The sequence below is a fragment of the Pristiophorus japonicus genome, chromosome 12 (assembly GCF_044704955.1).
Source record: "Pristiophorus japonicus isolate sPriJap1 chromosome 12, sPriJap1.hap1, whole genome shotgun sequence".
Taxonomy (NCBI): Eukaryota; Metazoa; Chordata; class Chondrichthyes; family Pristiophoridae; genus Pristiophorus; species Pristiophorus japonicus.
The window spans coordinates 156836677-156862746 of record NC_091988.1 but is presented as its reverse complement, the minus strand read 5'-3'; positions in this window follow the sequence as shown (position 1 = coordinate 156862746).

The window sequence follows — 26070 nt, the reverse complement described above, 5'->3', positions numbered from 1 at the left end:
TTACCACCTGCTCACGCCCCCCATCAAGAAGTGCGCATTACCCGAGAATCATATACATTATTTGTTCCATTATTAGCACAACTTTTTGAACTAAAGGAGAATCACTTCCATTATTTGTTCCATTAACACAACACAAAATTACGGAACAGGTCCAAACAGTAAACATGGTCCATTTAGAATAGTTGCCGCTGAGCCTTCAGGCAGCAAAGCGTTCACAGATGAGCTGCTGACGCAAGGTTTGAGCAATCGTTAAAGGGGCACGATGGCCCGCCCTCCACCGCCATCATGCTCCAGGTTCAGGTAGTTGCATGGCTTCCTCATCTTTCTCCTCCTCGTCATCCGCACCTTCCTCCTCATCATCAGCCACTCTCATCTCAAGTGGGTCTTTTACTACCAGCTGCTGCTGCCTCATGATGGCTAAGTTGTGCAGCATGCAGCACACAACAGTGAATTGACCGACAATCTCAGGGGAGTATAGCAAGTAGCCTCCAGAAACACTGCTTCAAGCTGCCAATGGTCCTCTCTATTATGCTGCATGTCGCAATGTGTGACATGTTGTATTACTGGTCAGCTTCTATCCGGGTTATGCATAGGGGTGTCATGAGCCAGGTGGTGAGGCCGTACCCTTTATCCCTCAGCATCAGCTCTGCCCTTCTGGCTGCTGCTGAACCATGACAGATATAGCGCTCTCACATAGGATGAATGCATCATGGGTGCTCCCAGAGTAACTCGCATCAATCAACAGATGAGCTGCACATTCACGGAGTGGAAGCTTTTTCTGTTCCTGTACATCTCGGAATCCTCCAAAGGTGCTCGCAAGGCCATGCGTGGGCAATGTTTTGGGAATGTTTTTTTTAAAGGTTCCCCCCGACCCCCCCAGTCCTCTCTCGGAGCTCACACGGCCCGGCACTTTAGTTTGCGAATATCCCATCCTTGCGCCACGCAAAGTGTACAATGCCTCCCTTCGTGCTGCACCCCCTGACGCAGGGCCCAGATGCCAAAATTTCCTTACCAAAGCGCAAACTATTCCCGGCTGGTAACTTTCCCACTCCACCTCCGTTTTAGCCCTGAAAACCAAAAAGCCAAAAATTCAGCCTGTATCTTTACAATTTTAAAACACTGAAAAGAAATGCAACATAGAAGTTTTTGTAAAAGCAATGTACTTACTAATAATTCAATCAGGTGAAACCTTGATTTTGACACTATATAATAATTATACAATACAGTTTAAATACACATTAAGACAAAGAATTGCTGAAAACACTGGTGTAGCACACACAGCATAAAAATATTGTATGAGATGATTTCCCGTCAATGCAAAATGGTTGTCAATAAGTCTAACCAAATACTACCATCCACCCTGAGGGATTTGTCTATAAGAAGTTATTCTAATCTTGTATTGACGATTAGTGATGTGTAATTTTAGATAGCCTGCCTTTAAAAATACATTGATGAATGAAAAGGTTTGAGAAGAGCAACAAGAATGATTGTGGCACTGGGAGCTCTAAAGGCCGTGGGGGCCGAAATTGGTGGACATACTGTCTGCTGCCGTCGGGTTTTCTGGGCAGTCTCCCTGGTTTCTGGTGTTCTCCCCACCGAGCGAGTTTGGTGAAGTCCTCCTGCCGGCGGGAAGAAAAGACCGCTGGGTACCGTCCACTTGCGTGCACCGGTGTGCACCGCCCACAAGAGTCCTCCCGCCCGCTGCGTTGACAGTCTGGTCTGGGCGGTCCTCCGCTCAGCAGGGGAAAGGACTGCCATGTGGAGGCAGGTCTAACCTCAATGGTAAGTATGAAGACCTGCAAAAAAAGGTTGGTGCACTTCTTTTCTTTATTTCTTTTGTAGGAATTTAGGTCGATGGGGTCCCCTGAAGGATTTCTGCTGGGTTTTTTTTGTTATGAAAATGTTTTATTTCATCAATTGCCCCCTCCCTGGGCCCGACTCAATCCTCAGTGGTACTTTGCCGAGGATTGCATTTGCCGCCCAGAATGGGAGCTACTGCCCACTGCCGCCCAGAATCGGCGTGCAAGGTCCATTTTTGCCGCCAGGCGGTCTTTCCCACATTTTTTCATGAAACTTTCACCCAAAGTACCTTCAGGATCTTAGCGGTCCATTGGACGGTACTTGGGTGGAACTTAGCTTTCACCAAACTCGGGCCCATGTTTTCTTATGTCAATTTGTTTTTATGAAAAAAACAAATACGATTAAATAGGTGAGCAGGACTAGTAGAATGTGGTAATGGAATTTCCTTCCATTTTACTCACTTTGCTGAGTCAAACATCTATTGGAAATTGAATGTATTTAAACTAGCAGAAAACATTGCTTATTAAGGGCCCTAGGGTTAGAAATTCTACGTTGAAAAATATCTCTGATTTTTGTTACTATTTACGAATAACAGATGATTTTTTTATGCCGAGATAACGCTCAAAATATAAATACTAAGTTTCGCCAAAAGTTTTTTAAAATTTTGGCGTAGCACCAAAATACCTCCATTTTTAAGGATGGAGCTAACATTTTTCGCTATAAAAATAACACCTGTTCTGCACATGCGCAAAAAAAAAGAAGAAAACATCGCCCATTTTTCATGTGACAGGTGTGCCTGCACATGCACAGTACACTTCCTGGTCTGGATCAGCCATTTTTAAAGACCACTGTAACTTGCAGGAGATTTCTGAGTACTTCCACACAGGAGCTCAAAAACGAAAAATGGATCGTGAATTAAAAAGGAAAAGGGCCAGGAAGTTCAGCCAAGACGGCAAGGATGCCCTGGTAGCCACTGTCAAAAGTGGATGGCGACAGATTGGTCAGAAGGGTTCAGGTAAACTGAAACCTGCCTCAATGGCTCAAACTTGGGACCATGGTGCAGAGCAGGTTTTAGCAGTGGGGTCCATCCATAGGGACGGCAAGCAGTGCCGGAAGAAATGGCAGGACTTTTACCAAGTAGTTCGAGTAGGTAATATTTTTATTTATGCACTACAATTACTTGAATTGTAAATGTGATTATCTGTGTGTGCCACGACAGCAGAAGGCCCCTCTCTTAAAAATTTCTATTGTCATCTTTGCAGAAGAAGTTGTCCGACAACCACCGAGAACAGTTCTGCAATGTCTGTTCCCTCATGACGGTTCAGTTGTGTAGCATGCTGTGCACCACAGTGAACTCACCGACCTGCTGAGGGGAGTATTGCCGGTAGCCTCCAGAGTCGTCCAGGCATTGGAAACGCTGCTTCAGCACTCCAATTGTCTTCTCCACGATGTCTGGTGTGGCTATATGGCTGTCATTATAGCGACGTTTGGGTTCTGTCTGAGGGTTCTGGATGGGGGTCATGAGCCAGATGGTGAGCCTGTAAGCTTTGTCCCCCAGCATCCAGCTCTGCCCTTCTGGCTGCTGCAGAAACATCTGTGACACACTGCTGTCTCGCAAGATCAAGGCATCCTGGATGCTCCCTGCATATTTAGCATCTACTGATATGATACGCCGCATATGGTCACAGGCAATCATTACATTGAGTGAGTGGAATCTACTTGTGTTTCGTTAAAGCTCCTGATCGTCGAAAGGTGCTCACAGGGTGATGTGCGTACAGTCAATGGCTGCCTGCACCTTAGGGAAGCCAGCAATTCTAGCAAAGCCTAAAGCCCTCTCATTATGTGCCTCCCTTGTCATTGGGAAGTTTATAAAGTCCATCCTGCATGGGTACAGGGCAGCAGTAACTTGGCGAAAGCAGCTATCTGTAGCATGCTGCGAGATGCAGCATACTTCCCCAAATGATGCCTGAAAGGAGCTGGAGGCATAGAAGGAAAGTGCCGCAGTTACCTTCACCTCGATGGCAGTATAGTCCTCCCGCTTCGAGACTGTATGTCCACCTTTATGAGTTGGCATATCTCTGCGACCACCTCTTTCGAAAGCCCAGACTCCTAATGCACTGTCCCTTAGTCATGTGCAGGTATGAGCACCTCTCCCTGTAACCTCATTTGGGGTAAAGCCTCCTCCCCATTCTGTGAGCTCTTTGGTTATGCAGATAATGCTGCCGAATAAGCCTTCCTCGATGATAAGACAGGACAGCATAAGCAAGCTCCAGATATGGCAAAAATAGAATACCCCCCCCCATTCTTTAAATGTCCTAAAATGTCCTTAAAATATCCTTAAAAACAATTTATAAACTCACAAAAACCTCAATCTGTAAACAGCCTTCCCTCCAAAAGCTTTCACTCAGCTCCGTTTTCCAAGATGGCGGTGTTAACGTTTTACAACTTTTAAAAACTTTTCAGAAAACACCCGTTTGAACACCCAACCTGCAAAGGGTGCATCTATACTGACTTTCTGAAGTCTCAGTTGCACCTGTTCTTTTTGGAACAGTCCAGTATTTTAAAAGAGGAACATTGATGAGTCGAAATTGCGATGAATTAAAAATAGTTTCCCATAAAATAAAGTTATTATTTTCTTCAAAGTGGCAAATAAAAAAAAAATTCCAGCTAATTCAGAATGATTTGACATGAGTTAGCTTTAGCAGGCCCACTGTAAATGAGCTAAAGAATGGATTTATGTAGAAGGGAACCCAAGATGGTGCCGTTAGCGCGGATTTTCAACTGACACCACCAGGTAAGGCAAGCTTTTTAAAAACGGTATTTAGCACTATCCTTAAAAATATTCTTATTAGCGAAACTCGCAACAAATGCCATTATCGGTGGGTTTTACCTCGAGTGACGTCAGAAAATCATTACTGGAAAAAAATTAGCCATTATTTTTTAAGGACTGGCAAAACTAGCAAAATGGCCTTAAATTAATTTAGCTCCAAAAAATGGCACTAAATTGTGGCAAATTTTGGGCTCCTAGAGCTTTGTTAAAGGACAGTTATCAGAATTATGCCAGGTGAGCTATTATGATCAATGCAAACCTGTGTGTCTACAAGACTCAATGGAGAATCAATAAAAATGGATGAATGTGATTCCAAGAAAGGCTCAGTGTGTCATGTGATAGGGTATGTTCTTCTGCAAGATAATGTGAGGTACCTCGCACAGATTGTGGGTTAAACCCCTTGTACGTGAGATCCTTGGGAGCAGCTGAGAGTTTATAATATTTGAAATTGAGCCCACCTGGCCACCCACCCACTGTCTGACCGTCCAGTCTTTTTTCTGCCTTCGATCATGCTGAATCTTTCCCATCCCTCCTGCTGCTCAGTGGGTTTCAGTTAAACTAAGCTGTTTACGTCACATAGTGAGTGGATGCGAGACGATATCTAAATTGGAGATATAGTAGAAGCCCGAGATTGAGGGATAAGGATGCATGTATAGTTAGATATTTTGCACTGCTGGCACATCCCTAAATGCATGACTGTGTATGGGAGTGATTGTCCCTTCCTAGTTCTGCTTTTGCCTGACACAGTGCAGGCACTACATTGCTGCCAATGGCTGTTTGTACAGTCACCTCTTGTGTACCCGAGAAATCCATCCTTGAGTCCCTCCCCTTCATTATCTATCCGTTACTCTTGGCAACATTATCCAGAAGCAGGTGGCCATCTTCCAAAATGTATATTACCAGCATCCAAATGTGACTAGCTGCCTCCTCCATTGACCCAAAGGTTGTTGTCACGGGCTCAAACTTCCTGTCTGATATCAGGACATGGCTGAGCTAAAACTTCTTCCAGCTAAGTGTTGACAAAACTGAGTCCATCCTCTTCTCCTCTCAGTACCTTCCAGCTTCCAGTCTCGAGTCCGCTGCCTTCCATTCTGCTAACTCAAGCTGAGAGAGAAAGTGCTTCTTGTTTAACCTTGAGCTCAAGCTTTCTCCTCCACATCTACTCTGTTACCAAAAACGCCTTCTTCCCTCTCTGCTACATTGCCCGTCTCTGCCCCATCTCTCGGCTCTGCTGCTAAACCCTAGTCCATAACTTCAGTACCCCAACACTTGACTTCTCCAATTCATTCCTAGCTGGCCTTCCTACATCAGCCATCCACAATCTTCAATGCATCCAAAACGCTGTAGTCCATGTCCTCATCCACACTACATCCCATTCTCGTCACTCTATCCTCACTGCACTAAGTCCTCCCCGTATCCCATCACCCCAGTCCTAAGTCGTGACCTCCCATCACTCTGTCCTCTGCAAGATCCTTCAGCCTCCTGTGCCCTAGCATGGTGATTTCAAAATTTCCTCCTTATTCTTAAAACTCTCCGTGGACCCATCCCAGCCCCATCTTAGTGGTCCCCTCTGGTGTTACATCACTGAATGCAATGTCGGCTTCTTTAATATCAAATTTCTGCTCATGTCTCATACAATCATAGAATCATAGAATGGTTACAACACAGAAGGAGGCCATTTGGCCCGATGAAACCGTGCCGGCTCTCTGCAAGAGCACTTCAGCTACTTTCACTCCCCCGCCCCTTCCCCATCGCCCTAAGTTTTTGTCCCTTCAGCTACTTAACCAATTCCCTTTTGAAAGCCATGATTGAATCGTCCTCCACCATCCTTTCAGCTGCTTATACAATTCCTGCCTTCTGGAATTCTCTATCCCGTTGACTGTAAGAATTTTGTATGTTTCAATGCGATCACCGCTCATTCTTCTAAACTCTAGAGAATATAGGCCTAGTCTACTCAATCTCTCCTCATAGGACAATCCCCCCCATCCCAGGAATCACTCTGATGAATTTTTGCTGCACTTCCTTTATGGCAAGTATATCCTTCCTAATATAAGGAGACAAAACTGTACTTAATACTCCAGGTGAGGTCTCACCAGGGCCCAATATAATTGCAGTAAGACATCTTTATTCTTATACTCAAATCCACTTGTAAGAAAGGCCAACATAGCATTTGCTATCTTAATTGCTTGCTGAACCTGCATGTTAACTTTCAATGATTTGTGTACAAGGACACCAGGTCCCTCAGAACACCAACATTTCCCAATCTCTCACCATTTAAAAAGAACTCTGCTTTTCTATTTTTCCTACCATAGTGGATAGCTTCACATTTCTCCACATTTTATTCCATTTGCCATGTTCTTGCCCATTCACTTTGTAAGGGGTTCTCAGGGAGTGTTGTTGTGCCTTGGGTGTCTCTCTCTGGGCTTCTGTCCTCACAGCTTATGCCTGGCCTGTGAGGTACCCTGAGTGCTGCAAGAGCACCCCTGGAGAGACTGTGTCCACAGCTTATGAAGGGGGGTTTGAGACTCGTGCATCCCCACAGCTTATGCCTAGTCTGTGAGGCACCTGTGAGTGTCAAACACTGCTAACCCCTTCTTCCCTAGCCTGTGACACACAGTTGAGCATTTTTGAGGCGCTCCTAGCTTCCCTTACAATGTTCTGACATAAGACTCACGATCAGGAGATGTAATACAATAGAACTGAGACAAGGTGATTCCAAGAGGAACTTAGGCTTCTAATTTATTTGACAAGGTGTATCTCAACAAACAGCAATACACCAACAAAACAATCCCCCTAAATCCCACTAAACGGACACAACGAAAATCTTTACACAAGTTTAGCAGTACAATGCCCAACCTCCCACCTTTCCTGGCCTAACTGAGTTGGGAGTTCTGGGGACCAGAGGTTATACTAACTACTGTGCCTTCTGCAGTCTAGTGGTTTGTTTCTTCTATCTTCGGTGTCTTCGGACACTGGTTTTCCTTCAGTGTCGAGAGTCTTGCTGATTGTTGGATCACGAGGGCAGGGAACCACACACACTACATCAGAAACCCCTTTTTATAGCCAGATTATCCAGTCCGCCTCTCCTGCTGAAATCGATTCTTCCCATTGGTGGGCTTTGTGATCTTGAAAAATGCTGCAGTTTTAGATTATTGCGGGTTTTTTCCACTGATGTTAACCTACTCAAGGTTTGAATGGGTGTTGATTGCGTTGGCCTCCTGTCGCCATTGTGTAGGCCCTTGGGTTGTTTTGGGTTCCCTAGTTTTCTGAAGGTCTGCATAATTTCCTTCCATAGTGTAAACATGGGGAAGACAATAGCCCGATAATGGCTTTGAGTCAGTTCCACTGTTTTCGAGCAAGTGCTCTCCCATTGGCTTGAAAGCCCCATGCTTCGGGCTGACTCTGTCCCACCATTGGCCCTCCGGTGTCCTCCCCCGTCCAATCACTGCTCTGCCAATGTCAAACTATTTCGGTTTCAATTCACAGCACAGACCGATCCCACAGCCCTTTTTTTCTTCTGGGTAAAATGAGGGGGTTTTCATCCTCCCCTACAACTTAGCCTCTCTATAACCCCTTGAAGCCTCTTTGCATCCTCCTCACAACTTATATGCCCACCTAGCTTTGTATCATCAGCAAATTTGGATATATTACATTTGGTCCCCTCATCCAAATCATTGATATAGATTGTGAATAGCTGGGGCCCAAGCAATGATCCTTGCAGCAACCCACAGCCTGGCATCATAGGCAGTCCCCCCTCGGAATCAAGGATGACTTGCTTCCACACTAAAAATGAGTTCTCAGGTGACTGAAGAGTCCAATGCGGGACCTACAGTCTCTGTTACAGGTGGGGCAGATGGTGGTTGGAGGAATGGGAGGTTGAGGTGCCCGCTGTCGATGCTTGGCTTCAGCTTGCTCTCAGCGAAGAGATTCAAGGTGTTCAGCACCCTCCCGGATGCTTTTCCTCCACTTTGGGCCAGGGATCTCAGGTGTCGGTGGGGATGGTGCACTTTTTCAAGGAGGCTTTGAGGGTGTCCTTGAAGCATTTCCTCTGCCCACCTGGGGCTCACTTGCCGTGTTGGAGCTCCGAGTAGAGAGTTTGTTTTGGGAGTCTCGTGTCAGGCATGCGGACGATGTGGCCCATCCAGCGGAGCTAATCGAGCATGGTCAGTGCTTCGATGCTGGAGATGTTGGTCTGAGCAAGAGTACTGATGTTGGTGCACCTATCCTGCCGATGGATTTGAAGGATCTTGTGGATGCAACACTGGTGGTACTTCTCCAGTGTTTTAGGTACATAGTCTATGTCTCTGAGCCATATAGGAGGGTGGGTATTGTTGTGTATAGAAGAACTCCATGAGGCTGAGTACTGTGAGCTAAACTTAGTGTGACCTTAGTCTTCTTTATTACAACTCCAGAGTGCCTAAACAACGTGGCAGCCAACCTTTTATACTGGCCCTGCACTTGTGTGCAGGTGACCATTAGGACTCCAACAGTCACGCCTTCTGGTGGCAACTATTACATGGTCACATACATAATATCACTCCCCCCCATAAAGTCTTCAGTACAAATTATTTACAAGTTCAGGGGATCCGGAGCCCTTCGCTCCCTGGTTGATCGTCTAAGTTCAAACCCTGGCATGTGTGAGTTCGCCAGACCTTTGCTGCATTGCACCGCGGCTGGTCTGACCGGACTGTCAGGAATGGTGGGCTCATCCTCGTGATTGACAGCGAGGTTGATCGCTGGTTAGTTGTGTGTTGGTGGATCATCGATGATGATGTCGTCTTTAAGTCGTTCCTGGTTGTCAGTAAATCTAAATGCTTTGGTCTGATCTAAATGCTTTCTGCACGTTTGGCCATTTAACAGTTTGATTATAAACACCCTTTTCCCTTCCTTGGCCAAAACAGTGCTAGCAACCCACTTGAGACCATGACCGTAATTCAGAACAAACACAATGTCGTTAACATCAATGTTACGTGAAACAGCCGCGCAATCGTGGTACATGTTCTGCCGGTGTCGCCAGGTTTTCATGTGATCATTTAGATCGGGGAGGACTAGGGAGAGCCTGGTTTTGAGGGCTCTCTTCATTAACAATTCTGCCGGGGGAACCCCAGTGAGCGAGTGGTGTCATATGCGGTAATTGAGCAGAATGCGAGAAAAGCAGGGAGCCGCCCTTCACGCGTTTCATGCTCTGCTTGATTTTTTGGACTGCCTGCTTTGCTTGACCGTTAGACGTGGGCTTAAACGGAGCAGACCTGACATGCTTGATGCCATGGTGGGTCATAAACTCATCGAATTCCGAGCTGGTGAAACACGGTCCATTGTCGCTGACAAGGACGCCGGGCAAGCCATAGGTGGCGAACATGGCCCGGAAGCTTTCAATGGTGGCTGTGGACGTGTTGGATGACATGATTATGCATTCAATCCATTTGGAGTAAGCATTCATAACTACTAAAAATATCTTTCCTAGAAAGGGGCCGACAAAATCTATGTGGCTACTGGACCACGGTTTGGAGGGCCATGACCACAGATTAAGTGGAGCCACCCTTGGTGCATTGCTCAGTTGCGAGCAAGTGTTGCACTGATGCATGCTGTGCCACCAAACATGCCAGCCTGGCAATTGCCTTCATCATGACAATGCCTGGGTGCATACTGTGTAAGTCACGTATAAACGTTTCCCTGCCTTTTTTTTGGCAAAACCACGCGATTACCCCATAAGAGACAATCCGACTGGATGGACATTTCATCTTTGCGTCGGTGAAACGGCTTCATTTCATCTTGCATTTCCCCGGGAACGGCTGACCATTTCCTATTTCGGATGCAACTCTTTACTAATGATAGCACAGGATCCTGGCTGGTCCTGGTCCTGATCTGGCGAGCTGTGACGGGTGACCCTTCACTCTCAAAAGCATCCATGACCAGTAGCAAGTCTGTGAGCTGCATCATTTCAACCCCAGTGGTGGGTCATGGTAGCTGGCTGAGAGCATCGGCACAGTTTTCAGTGCCTGGTCTGTGGCAGATAACATAGTCATAAGCGGATAATGTCAGTGCCCATCTTTAGATGTGGGACGAAGCATTGGTATTTATACCTTTGCTCTCTGAAAACAGCGAAATGAGCAGCTTGTGGTCAGTTTAAATCTCAAACCGAAGTCCAAATAGGTATTGGTGCATTTTCTTAACCCCATATACACATGCAAACACCTCTTTCTCGACCATATTATAGGCTCCCTGAGCCTTAGACAGACTTCGAGACGTGTATGCAACCGGTTGGAGGTTGCCCGATACATTGGCTTGCTGTAACACACAGCTGACTCCGTGTGATGCGGCGTCACAAGCTAGCACTAAACGTTTACATGGGTCATAGTGTACAAGTAACTTGTTTGAACATAGCAGTTTCCTGGCCTTCTCAAAAGCTGTGTCTTGAGATTTGCCCCAAACCCAGTTGTCATCCTTACGTAGCAACATGTGCAAAGACTTTAACAATGTGCTCAACCTGGTAGAAAGTTGCCGAAATAGGTGAGGAGTCCCAGGAATGAACGCAGCTCCATCACATTCTGTGGTCTGGGTGCATTCTTGATGGCCTCTGTCTTTGGGTCCGTGGGCCTGATGCCATCTGCTGCAATTTTTCTCCCCAAAAATTCGACTTCTGGCACCAGGAAAACAAACTTGGAGCATTTCAGCCTGAGTCCCAATCTGTCTAGGCGACTTAGAACCTCTTCCAGGTTGTGTAGATGTTCGATGGTGTCACGACCGGTAATCAGGATGTCATCTTGAAACACAATGGTGCGCGGAACAGATTTCAGCAAACTTTCCATGTTTCTCTGGAAAATGGCTGCAGCCAAGCGAATCCTGAAAGGGCATCTGTGGTATATAAACTGTCCTTTGTGTGTGTTAATGCATATCAATCTTTTCGAAAATTCAGCCAGCTCCTGTGTCATGCAGAGGTTAGGTCCAACTTGGTGAACGACTTCCCTCCCGCTAATGTTGCGAACAGGTCATCCGCCTTGGGCAGCGGGTACTGATCCTGTAGTGAGACTCGGTTAATCGTTACCTTGTAGTCTCCGCAGATTCTGACCGTGCCATTGCTTTTTAACATCGGATCAATTGGACTGGCCCACTCGTAGAACTCGACAGGTGATATGATTCCTTCACATTGGAGTCTGTCCAGTTCGACCTCGACTTTCTCCCTCATGTACGGAACCAACCGAGCCTTGTGATGGACGGGCCGTGCATCGGGGCTTAGATGGATCTGTACCTTGGCACCTGTGAAGTTGTCGATGCCTGGTGCGAATAGCGAGGGAAACCTGCTCAGCACTTGAGCACACGAGGTATCATCCACTGAAGGTATTGCTTTGATGTCATTCCAATTCCATCTAATCTTTTCTAGCTAGCTTCTGCCAAACAGCGTTGGGCCATTACCTGGAACAATCCACAATGATAGGTCATGCACAGCTCCATCATATGATACCTTCACTGCCGCACTTCCAATGAATGGTATGAGCTCTTTGGTGTAGATACGCAGCTTTGCATTAATCGGGCTCAGTCTGGACCTTTGTGCTTTATTGCCCCACAGTTTCTCGAAAGCTTTCTGGCTCATTATTGACTGACTTGCACCCGTGTCCAACTCCATGGATACTGGAACTCCATTTAATTTGGCTTTCAGCATTATAGGAGGGCTCTTGATGGTGAAGGTATGTACCCCATACACTTCTTCCTCGGGTTGAGTTGCCTGTGCTGCGTGATCCGCACCGGATCGATCATCCTCTGCCACGTGGTATGCCGCGGCATGTTTGCACATTCGCTGGAGGTGCCCCATCGTTGCGCAGCCTTTGCACGTGTAGTGCTTGAATTGACATTGATGGGCTCGATGATTATCCTCGCAGCGCCAACACGGTGCTAATGGATTCACATTTTCCCCCGATGGCAGATTCTGAGGCATCACAGGTCTTGCAGCCACAGACGTATAGGTCCTGCCATATGCAGTTCGGCCTGCTAACGATGTCATTTTATGCACAGTACTTGCCTGTGAGCTTCGATGTTGAGGAGATATCTGTTTGGTGTTATTGTCCGTGGTCATGCATGCCTGGGCGATCGCTTTGGCCCTGCTCAGGTCTAGGGTTTCGGCAGCCAGCAGCTTTCGAAGAATGACCTCGTGGCTGATGCCCAGCATGAAAAAGTCCCGCAAAATTTCCCCCAACAGAGCTCCAAAATCGCAAGGTCCAGCGAGGCGCCTCAGATAGGCGATATAATCCGCCACGTGAGGGCCCCCGGAGCGATGGCCATGAAGATACTCTCCTTCGGCTTGAGGTGGTCCCGACCAGCATGCACAACTCTGTAAATTCCTTCTCTGTTGGTTTTGTCGATGCGAGCAGATTCTTGATGAGGCCATATATTTTAGGCCCACAGACGGTGAGGAGAACCGCCCTGCGCTTAGCCGCATTCGTGTCTCCTTCCAGCTCGTTGGCCATGAAGTACTGATTGAGATGCTCGACGAAGGCTTCCCAATCATCACCCTCTACGAATCTCTCTAATATTCCAATGACAGTCATGGTTGTGTGAAAGTTCGTATTCTGTTACTCGTCACCAATTGTTGTGTATAGAAGAACTCGAGGAGGCTGAGTACTGTGAGCTAAACTTAATGTGACCTTAGTCTTCTTTATTACAACTCCAGAGTGCCTAAACAACATGGCAGCCAACCTTTTATACTGGCCCTGCACGTATGTGCAGGTGACCGTTAGGACTCCAACAGTCGCGGCCTCTGTGGCAAGTATTACATAGTTACATACATAACAGGTATCACCATTGTTCTGTAGTACATGAGCTTGGTGCCTGAGGTCCTGGTCTTCAAACCCACTCTTCCTCAGGTGACCAAAGGCTGAACTGGCACACAGAAAGTGGTGTTGGATCGCCTCGTCGATGTCTACCCTTGTTGACAGTAAGCTCCTGAGTCATGGAAAGTCGTCCACGTTGTCCAAGGCCTCGACGTGGATTTTGATAACCGTCGGGCAGTGCTGTGTGGCAGGGGCAGGTTGGTAGAGGATCTTTGTCTTATGGATATTTAGTGTAAGACCCATGCTCTCGTATGCCTCGGTGAAGCTGTTGATGATGGCTTGAAGTTCGGCCTCTGAGTATGCACAGACGCAAGCTTCGACTGTGTACTGTAATTCGATGATGGAAGATAAGACGACCTTGGATCTGGCCTGGAGGCGGAGGAGGTTGAACAGATTCTCGTTTGTCCTGGAGTGTAACTCCACTCCAGCGGGGAGCTTGCTGAAGGTGAGATGGAGCATTGCAGCAAGGAAGATCGAGAAGAGCGTTGATGCGATGACACAAACTTGATTGACTCTGGTCAAAACTTGGAATGAGTCTGTGATGGATCGGTTGGTCAGGACCACGGCTTGCATGTCTTCCTGGAGCAGGCAGAGGATGGTGACAAACCTTTGAGGGCAGCCGAATCTGAGGAGGACCCTCCCACCCCTGCAACCCCGCCAATTCCTCAGTTCACAGTGTCAAAGGCTTTTGTGAGGTCAAAGAAGTCCATGCCTGCCAACCCGAAAATGACCCTTTTATTCATACTCTCTGTTTTCTGTCCATTAACCAATCGTCAATCCATGCTAGTATATGAGACCCAATCCCATGAGCCCTAATTTTGTTTGTATTATGTATTCAACTATCATTGTAGCCCATGTATAAGCTGACCTAAGTTGTACACCTTGAGAACATTGACCACACGGGGCGAACTTGTGGGAGACACTCGTAACCTGGACTTTCCGGTATAAAAGGGGAAGCTCCACCCACCTTCAGGCTCTTGAGGTCTTGGTAATAAAGTTAACTGGTCACAGAGTGACCTTCTCTCAAGTATGGGCCTCATGTGCATTTATACTGTACAGTAAGGACATATCATTGGTGACAGGAAACTGGGATTAAACCACGCGAGCATGACCACTAGCAGCACAGAAGAGAGGTACTATGTTGGTGATGATTTGGACGACTTTATTGAGTGACTACAGCAAAGCTTTGTCACTAAGGAATGGTTGGGACAGGATTCAGCCGACAAACGCAGGGCTCATCTCCTGACGGTTTGTGGATCCAGAACGTACTCCCTGATGAAGGACCTTCTAGCGCCAGAGAAGCTGGCGGACAAGACGTTCGAAGAGCTCAGTAAGTTGATCGGGGAACATCTTAAACCGGCGAGCAGCATGCACATGGCGAGGCACCAGTTTTACACGCACCGGCGGCGAGAAGGGCAAAGTGTTCCAGACTTCGTGGCAGATCTCCGGCGACTGGCGAGCCTATGTAAGTTTCCAGATGCCTGCAGAGCGGAGATGCTGCGAGACTTTTCTATTGAGGCCGATGCACTCAGCAGGCTCCCACTAGCCACCACTGAGGGGGCAACTGAGCATGCTGCTGAGATGGTCATGGCTGTTGAAGCTTTCGAAAATGAAGGTTCACCTGTGACAGCCCGTCAGATTAAAGTCTGGACAAATAAAGACCCGCTACTGTCTTTAGTTAAGAAATGTATCCTGAATGGGGACTGGGCAGTCACATACGGGGCATGCCCTGAGGAGTTTAAACTGTTTCATCGACACAAGGATGAACTCTCGATTCAGGACAATTGCCTACTGTGGGGAAACCGAGTAATCATGCCCCAGAAGGGCAGAGAGGTGTTTAGCAGAGAACTTCACAATGAGCACCCGGGCATTGTCATGATGAAGGCAATTGCCAAGTCACACGTTTGGTGGCCAGGGATAGATGCAGACCTGGAACTTTGTGTTCGCAGGTGCAACACGTGTGCTCAGCTGGGCAACGCACTCAGGGAAGCCCCCTGATCCTGGCCCGCCAAGCCTTGGTCACGCATCCATGTGGACTACGCAGGTCCTTTCATGGGAAAAATGTTTTTGGTTGTAGTGGACGCCTACTCCAAATGGATTGAGTGTGCCATTTTAAATTCAAGCACATCCTCTGCCACGGTAGAAAGTCTACAGGCAATGTTCGCTGCCCATGGTCTAACGGACGTCTTGGTCAGCGACAATGGCCTGTGCTTCACAAGCACTGAATTCCAGGACTTCGTGGCAGGCAATGGAATCAATCATGTCAGAACGGCACCGTTCAAGCCGGCCTCAAACGGCCAGGCGGAACGAGCAGTGCAGATAATCAAACGGGATGCTCAGAATCCAAGGGGGTTCCCTACAAAGCCGCTTATCACACCTCCTGTTGGCCAATAGATCCCGACCACACTCGCTCACAGGGGTTCCACCCGCAGAGCTGCTAATGAAAAGGACGCTCAAGGATGTATAAGGTTATCCTACTATGAAAGAAATTGTTGAGAGCAGGCGTCAGTCACAATGTGACTACCATGACAGGAATGTGAGGGCGCGATGTATTGATGTCAATGACCCTGTTTTTGTCCTTAATTACGCTGCAGGGCCCAAATGACTTGCAGGCACTATGATTGCTAAAGAGGGGAATAGGGTTTTGGTAGTTAAACTTACCAATGGACAAATCTGCCGCAAACATGTGGATCAAAATAAAAGGAGGTTCAGCAACCCCATAGAAGAAGCAGAGGAAGAACACGACGTAGAGTTCACTCCACCACAGGTGACCGAACACCGGAACCAAGTGGAGAAGAGCGCAGTCACTGTGCGCAGTTTGGACAGGCCTGAGGCACCGCAAACAGCAGACACTCAGGCCAGCGCCCAACAACCGGAGCCCCAACTCAGGTGCTCTAGAAGGGAGTATAAACCACCAGAGAGACTTAACTTGTGATCCCAATAAGACTTTCGGGGGGAGGTGATGTTCATGTATTCAACTATCATTGTAACCCATGTATAAGCTGACCTAAATTGTGCATCTTGAGAACATTGACTACAGGGGGTGAACTTGTGGGAGACACTCCTAACCTGGACTTTCCGGTATAAAAGGGGAAGCTCCACCTACCTTCAGCCTCTTGAGGTCTTGGTAATAAAGGTAACTGGTCACAGAATGACCTTCTCTCAAGTATGGGCCTAGTGTGCATTTATACTGTATAGTAAGGACATATCAGTTTGGTACGTCTTGTGTGGCACCTTATCGAATGCCGTTTCAAAATCCAAATTCATCACATCCACTGGTTCCCCCTTATCTTTTCTACTAGCTATAACCTCAAAAAACTCTGACAGATTCATCAAACATAATTTCCCTTTCATAAATCCGTGTTGACTCTGCCCAATCCTATTATTATTTTCTAAGTGTCCTGTTACCACATCCTTAACAATCGATTCTAGCTTTCTCCCTATGACTGATGTCAAGCTAACTGGTCTGTAGTTACTTGTTTTCTCTCTCCCTCCTTTCCTAAATAGCGGGGTTACATTATCTACCTTCCAATCTGCTGGAACCATTCTAGAATCTATGGAATTTTGGAAGATGACAATCAATGCATCCACTATCTCTTTATCCATCTCTTTCAAAACCCTAGAATGTAGGCCATCAGGTCCAGGGGATTTATCGGCTTTCAATCATGTTAATTTCTCCAGTACTATTTTTTAATTAATATTAATTTCTTTCAGTTCCTCATTCTCGCTAGACCATTGGTTCTCCACTATTTCTGGGGGGGGGGGGGTTTGTGTCTTCTTCTGTGAAGATAGATGCAAGGTATTTGTTTAATTTCTCTGCCATTTCATTATCCCACATTATAATTTCTCCTGTCTCAGCCTGTAAGGAACCCACATTTGTAGAAAGCAGAATTTGATGTTGTTGGCATTTCTTGTTGAATGGTTTAGTTTAAATTAAAGACAGTTGAATGACATTGAATTGTGAGTTCACTTCTGTGTAAGCTTTCAACTTTTGAGAATTGGATGATGAAAGCAGAAATAGAGATTTTGGCCTTATGAAGAAGCTTGACAGTAGCTTGGACAGTGAGGATGTTTATGAGGGTGTTGGGGGTGGGCATGGCTATTCACTGTGTGATGTCTGTAACACTGTCATGCAACATTGAATGTACCCTTGTACTGTACACACCTTACCGGTACACTCGAGGGTGATGTTGCTGGAGACCCAGGGGTTGCCTGCACACGGCAGGTAACCCAGTATAAAAAGGAACACACAGCTTGTTGTCAGCACTCAGGAGCCGTTAATAAAGGACTGCTGGTCTGCACAGTTTAAGTACCATACCCTGCCTCGTGGAGTCATTACTAAAGGTGCCTACATACACCACAACTGGCGACGGGAATATGGGATCACGAACTACACGCTCAACATGTCTAACCTCAGCAACTTTCAGCATTTTACAGAGAGGGAAGATTGGGATGCTTTTGTGGAAAGATTGGAACACTTCTTTATAGCCAACGACCTGGACTAGGACACACCGGCTACACTATCGAACAAACACAGGGCCATCCTGCTTAGCAATTGTGAGCCCACCATCTAGGGTCTCATCAGGGACTTACTAGCCCCGGAGAAGACAACCACCAAGAGCTATGAGGAACTTGTAACAATCATACAGGAACAACTAAAACCAAAAGAAAGCATCCTCACAGCCAGGCACCAGTTCTACACTTACCGGCGATCTGAGGGCCAAGAAATTGCCAAGTATGCTGCACACTCAAGAAGACTAGCTGCACCGTTTGAGTTTGGCGATCACCTTAATGAAGCGCTAAGGGACATATTTGTCATCGGAATCGGCCACGAAGGGCTCCTACACAAATTGCTCTCGGCTGACATCACGGTCACCCTGCAGAAAGCAATTCAAGTGAGCCAGGCCTACATGGTTTCAGCCAGCGACTTCAGGCAAATACTGACCCAGGACTCTAAACTGGCGAGAGCAGTGCACCGCATGGACACTTCTAAAGGCAGAAATGCTGCCCCGAGTCTCGCAACCCTGAGTCCGCCACATGGCTCAAATCGGATGGCCCCGTGCTGGCGCTGTGGAGTAAACCACAGGGCCCAGCAGTGCCACTACAAAAACTATGCCTGCAAAGGCTGCAAAGAAAAAGGGCACTGTTAGAGGGAGAGATTTTCCAATAAAGCAACAGCTTTATTGTAGCATAATGTTAGAACTAAAATATGTAACTGTAGTATTAAATGCGTGTGTAAAATGTATAAAGATGGCTGCTCGTGGTTCAGCAAAGCCTCAAGGGATTTCAGCTGGCAGAAAGAGACTGCATTCCTAGTTATTGATAACTGCTGTTTCTCACACAGGAATACACATAAAAAAATGTGTTCGGCAGATATCCCTAATCAACGGGTTTTCAGGCCTCAGACAACATGTCCTGGTCCATGCTCGAACAATATGACTCTGTAACAGAATTAAGATAAGTAGACTGCCCAGAGACAGCACCCAAGGACAGTAAGATAAGGGGGGCCGGGACCATGTCACAAGACCATGAATAACTCTTAGCAACACATGAGGCAATCGCACAGCCACCTAATGTTTAGAGACCACTTCGATTGGTCTATTTGAATCTATATGTAATCTATGATCAATATGATTGGATAGTGTTTGGCCGAAATGGGCTGATGTAACTGTAGTAAACTGTTGTAAAACATATAAAAATCCATGAAACCCTTTGTTCGGCGGAGAGAGGTACCTGGACCCACCAGTTGCTTCATCTCCCTGCCGGCGTGATAAACCATTTTGATGTATGGACCGACCCTGAGTGACGAGTGATTCTTGGAGGGTACATTCGCGCTATCAATGGCATCACGAACAGGATATTGCAGAGGCCGTTGGGACACCCCTGGAGAATCCAGAACACCTTAAACCGGCAAGCAGCATGCACATGGCGAGACCCCAGTTTTACACGCACCGGCGGCGAGAAGGGCAAAGCGTTCCAGACTTCATGGCAGATCTCCGGCGACTGGCGAGCCTATGTAAGTTTCCAGATGCCTGCAGAGCGGAGATGCTGCGAGACTTTTCTATTGAGGGCATCGGGCACGCTGGAGTTTTTAGGAAACTGATTGAGACCAAAGACTTGACCTTGGAAGCGGCAGCTCTGATAGCCCAGACAATTATCTCAGGGGAGGAAGAGACCAGAATGATTTATGGCAAAAATCTTGGCTCAAATGGGACAAACGACCAGGGAGTCAACATTGTTAACGCGCGCGGCACAGTTCCCTAGGGCAAGGGCAATCGGACATGCCCCAGCATGCAGTCGAACCCAAAGGGGGAATTCAACAGAGACAATGGCTAGCTGAACGGTGATTCATGCCATTGCAATGGACAATGCGGCCAGTAATGGGGCCATCAACACCTGTTAATGGTGCGCTTAAAGACAGTTACAGAGATAGTCAGAGACGATCGACTGGTAATGGACCTTTTGTTTTCAACAACGGGGCCTCCAACTCATGCTGGAGGTGTGGAGGCAAACACCCAGCCAGAGCTTGCAGGTGTCAGCAATATACCTGCAGAAACTGCAACGTCAGCGGTCATTTGGCGCGTATGTGCAGGAAGCCTGCAGCCAGGTTGATGTATGAGGAGGATGGACCGATGTAAGCCCTACGAGGCCAAATTAATACTGGGGGAAATCGCTGGAAGCTGAAGTTCAGCGAGTTCATGTGGAGCACATATAGAGTTCATATACCAGGACGCCACCAATAATGATGAAAGTGCTCCTCAATGGCATCCCAGTATTAATGGAGCTAGACACGGGGGCCAGCCAGTCCCTGATGAGTATCAAACAGTTCGAAAGGTTGTGGGTGTTCAAGGACAGGAGGCTCAAATTATTGCCGATTTTGCTACGGACATCTACAAAGGAGATCATTCCGGTGCTAGGCAGCGCCACGGTAGTCGTGACCCACAAAGATTCGGAGAACAGGTTGCCACTCTGGATTGTCTCGGGGGACGGTTCCGCACTACAGGGGAAGAGTTGGCTTGCTGTCATGAACTGGAAATAGGGCGATGTCAATGCAATTTCTTCTGTGGAGCAAGTATCATGCTCACAGGTCCTGGACAAATTTGACTCATTATTTCAACCCAGCATCAGCACTTTCATGGGGACCAAGGTAGTGATTCACAGAAGCCCGGACGCCAGGCCAGTACACCACAAGTGCCAGAGCGGTGCCGTACGTGATGCGGGAAAAGATAGAATGCGAATTGAACCGCCTGCTGAGAGAAGGCATCATCTCGCCAGTCGAATTCAGTGACTGGGCGAGCCCGATTGTGCCGGTGCTCAAGGCGGATGGGTCGGTCTGGATATGTGGTGATTACAAGGCCACCATCAATCCGGTGTCACTCCAAGACCAGTACCTGCTACCGATAGCGGAGGACCTCTTTGCGACGCTATCCGGTGGCAAACCTTTTTCAAAATTGGACCGGACCTCAGTTTACATGACCCAGGAGCTGGCGAGTGAGTCGAAGAAGCTGACCACCATCACGACACACAAGGGGTTGTTTGAGTATAACAGATGTCCGTTCGGGATTCGTTCGGCCGCCGCGATCTTTCAGCGAAATATGGAAAGCCTCCTCAAGTCGATTCCAAGGACGGTGGTTTTTCAAGACGACATCCTTATCACGGGTTGTGATACTGAAGAACACCTCCACAACCTGGAGGAGGTGCTACGCAGACTGGACCGGGTAGGGTTGCGACTGAAAAAGACGAAGTGCGTCTTCCTAGCTCCAGAGGTAGAATTCCTGGGGAGGAGGGTAGTAGCAGACGGGATCAGACCTACTGCATCCAAAATGGAAGCGATCCAGAGAGCACCCAGACCCCGTAACACGACAGAGCTGCGTTCGTTCCTGGGGCTCCTGAACTATTTTGGCAACTTTCTTCCCAAATTGAGCACGCTGTTAGAGCCGCTACACGTGCTCCTATGCAAAGGTCACGATTGGGTCTGGGGGGACAGCCAGGAAAGAGTTTTTGATAGAGCACACAATTTGTTATGCTCCAACAAACTCTTAACGTTATATGACCCGTGTACGAAACTAGTTTTAACGTGCGATGCATCGTCCTATGGGGTCGGGTGTGTATGTGAATGCCAATGGTCTGTTACAGCCGGTAGCTTATGCCTCCAGAAGTCTGTCCTGGGCAGAAAGGGGCTACGGGATGGTAGAAAAGGAAGCGCTAGCATGTGTATATGCAGTAAAAAAAATGCACCAGTACCTGTTTGGCAGGAAATTTGAGCTGGAGACAGATTACAAACCCCTAACATTTCTTTTGGCCGACAACAAAGCCTTAAATGCGAATGCATCGGCCTGCATACAGAGGTGGGCACTTACGTTAGCCGCCTATGACTACACAATTCGGCACAGACCGGGCACTGAAAACTGTGCCGATGCACTCAGCAGGCTCCCACTAGCCACCACTGAGGGGGCAACTGAGCATGCTGCTGAGATGGTCATGGCTGTTGAAGCTTTCGAAAATGAAGGTTCACCTGTGACAGCCCGTCAGATTAAAGTCTGGACAAATAAAGACCCGCTACTGTCTTTAGTTAAGAAATGTATCCTGAATGGGGACTGGGCAGCCACGTACAGGGCATGCCCTGAGAAGTTTAAACTGTTTCATCGACACAAGGATGAACTCTCGATTCAGGACAATTGCCTACTGTGGGGAAACCGAGTAATCATGCCCCAGAAGGGCAGAGAGGTGTTTAGCAGAGAACTTCACAATGAGCACCCGGGCATTGTCATGATGAAGGCAATTGCCAGGTCACACGTTTGGTGGCCAGGGATAGATGCAGACCTGGAACTTTGTGTTCGCAGGTGCAACACGTGTGCTCAGCTGGGCAACGCACCCAGGGAAGCCCCCTGATCCTGGCTCGCCAAGCCTTGGTCACGCATCCATGTGGACTACGCAGGTCCTTTCATGGGAAAAATGTTTTTGGTTGTAGTGGACACCTACTCCAAATGGATTGAGTGTGCCATTTTAAATTCAAGCACATCCTCTGCCACGGTAGAAAGTCTACAGGCAATGTTCGCTGCCCACGGTCTACCGGACGTCTTGGTCAGCGACAATGGCCTGTGCTTCACAAGCACTGAATTCCAGGACTTCGTGGCAGGCAATGGAATCAATCATGTCAGAACGGCACCGTTCAAGCCGGCCTCAAACGGCCAGGCGGAACGAGCAGTGCAGATAATCAAACAGGGGATGCTCAGAATCCAAGGGGGTTCCCTACAAAGCCGCTTATCACACCTCCTGTTGGTCAATAGATCCCGACCACACTCGCTCACAGGGGTTCCACCCGCAGAGCTGCTAATGAAAAGGACGCTCAAGGATGTATAAGGTTATCCCTTATACACCCTACTATGAAAGAAATTGTTGAGAGCAGGCGTCAGTCACAATGTGACTACCATGACAGGAATGTGAGGGCGCGATGTATTGATGTCAATGACCCTGTTTTTGTCCTTAATTACGCTGCAGGGCCCAAATGACTTGCAGGCACTATGATTGCTAAAGAGGGGAATAGGGTTTTGGTAGTTAAACTTACCAATGGACAAATCTGCCGCAAACATGTGGATCAAAATAAAAGGAGGTTCAGCAACCCCATAGAAGAAGCAGAGGAAGAACACGACGTAGAATTCACTCCACCACAGGTGACCGAACACCGGAACCAAGTGGAGGAGAGCGCAGTCACTGTGCGCAGTCTGGACAAGCCTGAAGCACCGCAAACAGCAGACACTCAGGCCAGCGCCCAACAACCGGAGCCCCAACTCAGGTGCTCTAGAAGGGAGTGTAAACCACCAGAGAGGCTTAACTTGTGATCCCAATAAGACTTTCGGGGGGAGGTGATGTTCATGTATTCAACTATTATTGTAACCCATGTATAAGCTGACCTAAATTGTGCACCTTGAGAACATTGACCACAGGGGGTGAACTTGTGGGAGACACTCCTAACCTGGACTTTCCGGTATAAAAGGGGAAGCTCCACCCACCTTCAGCCTCTTGAGGTCTTGGTAATAAAGGTAACTGGTCACAGAATGACCTTCTCTCAAGTATGGGCCTCGTGTGCATTTATACTGTATAGTAAGGACATATCAGTTTGGTACGTCTTGTGTGGCACCTTATCGAATGCCGTTTCAAAATCCAAATTCATCACATCCACTGGTTCCCCCTTATCTTTTCTACTAGCTATAACCTCAAAAAACCCTGACAGATTCATCAAACATAATTTCCCTTTCATAAATCCGTGTTGACTCTGCCCAATCCTATTATTATTTTCTAAGTGTCCTGTTACCACATCCTTAACAATAGATTCTTGCTTTCTCCCTATGACTGATGTCAAGCTAACTGGTCTATAGTTACTTATTTTCTCTCTCCCTCCTTTCCTAAATAGCGGGGTTACATTATCTACCTTCCAATCTGCTGGAACCATTCTAGAATCTATGGAATTTTGGAAGATGGCATCCACTATCTCTTTATCCATCTCTTTCAAAACCCTAGATTGTAGGCCATCAGGTCCAGGGGCTTTATCGGCTTTCAATCATGTTAATTTCTCCAGTACTATTTTTTTACTAATATTAATTTCTTTCAGTTCCTCATTCTCGCTAGACCATTGGTTCTCCACTATTTCTGGGGGGGGGGGGTGGTTTGTGTCTTCTTCTGTGAAGATAGATGCAAAGTATTTGTTTAATTTCTCTGCCATTTCATTATCCCCCATTATAATTTCTCCTGTCTCAGCCTGTAAGGAACCCACATTTGTAGAAAGCAGAATTTGATGTTGTTGGCATTTCTTGTTGAATGGTTTAGTTTAAATTAAAGACAGTTGAATGACATTGAATTGTGAATTCACTTCTGTGTAAGCTTTCAACTTTTGAGAATTGGATGATGAAAGCAGAAATAGAGATTTTGGCCTTATGAAGAAGCTTGACAGTAGCTTGGACAGTGAGGATGTTTATGAGGGTGTTGGGGGTGGGCATGGCTATTCACTGTGTGATGTCTGTAACACTGTCATGCAACATTGAGTATACCCTTGTACTGTACACACCTTACCGGTACACTCGAGGGTGATGTTGCTGGAGACCCAGGGGTTGCCTGCACACGGCAGGTAACCCAGTATAAAAAGGAACACACAGCTTGTTGTCAGCACTCAGGAGCCGTTAATAAAGGACTGCTGGTCTGCACAGTTTAAGTACCATACCCTGCCTCGTGGAGTCATTACTAAAAGTGCCTACATACACCACAACTGGCGACGGGAATACGGGATCACGAACTACACGCTCAACATGTCTAACCTCAGCAACTTTCAGCATTTTAGAGAGGGAAGATTGGGATGCTTTTGTGAAAAGATTGGAACACTTCTTTATAGCCAACGACCTGGACTAGGACACACCGGCTACACTACCGAACAAACACAGGGCCATCCTGCTTAGCAATTGTGAGCCCACCATCTAGGGTCTCATCAGGAACTTACTAGCCCCGGAGAAGACAACCACCAAGAGCTATGAGAAACTTGTAACAATCATACAGGAACAACTAAAACCAAAAGAAAGCATCCTCACAGCCAGGCACCGGTTCTATACTTACCGGCGACCTGAGGGCCAAGAAATTGCCAAGTATGCTGCACACTCAAGAAGACTAGCTGCACCGTTTGAGTTTGGTGATCACCTTAATGAAGCGCTAAGGGACATATTTGTCATCGGAATCGGCCACGAAGGACTCCTACACAAATTGCTCTCGGCTGACATCACGGTCACCCTGCAGAAAGCAATTCAAGTGAGCCAGGCCTACATGGTTTCAGCCAGCGACTTCAGGCAAATACTGACCCAGGACTCTAAACTGGCGAGAGCAGTGCACCGCATGGACACTTCTAAAGGCAGAAATGCTGCCCCGAGTCCCGCAACCCTGAGTCCGCCACATGGCTCAAATCGGATCGCCCTGTGCTGGCGCTGTGGAGTAAACCACAGGGCCCAGCAGTGCCGCTACAAAAACTATGCCTGCAAAGGCTGCAAAGAAAAAGGGCACTGTTAGAGGGAGAGATTTTCCAATAAAGCAACAGCTTTATTGTAGCATAATGTTAGAACTAAAATATGTAACTGTAGTATTAAATGCATGTGTAAAATGTATAAAGATGGCTGCTCGTGGTTCAGCAAAGCCTCAAGGGATTTCAGCTGGCAGAAAGAGACTGCATTCCTAGTTATTGATAACTGCTGTTTCTCACACAGGAATACACATAAAAAAATGTGTTCGGCAGATATCCCTAATCAACGGGTTTTCAGGCCTCAGACAACATGTCCTGGTCCATGCTCGAACAATATGACTCTGTAACAGAATTAAGATAAGTAGACTGCCCAGAGACAGCACCCAAGGACAGTAAGATAAGGGGGGCCCGGACCATGTCACAAGACCATGAATAACTCTTAGCAACACATGAGGCAATCGCGCAGCCACCTAATGTTTAGAGACCACTTCGATTGGTCTATTTGAATCTATATGTAATCTATGATCAATATGATTGGATAGTGTTTGGCCGAAATGGGCTGATGTAACTGTAGTAAACTGTTGTAAAACATATAAAAATCCATGAAACCCTTTGTT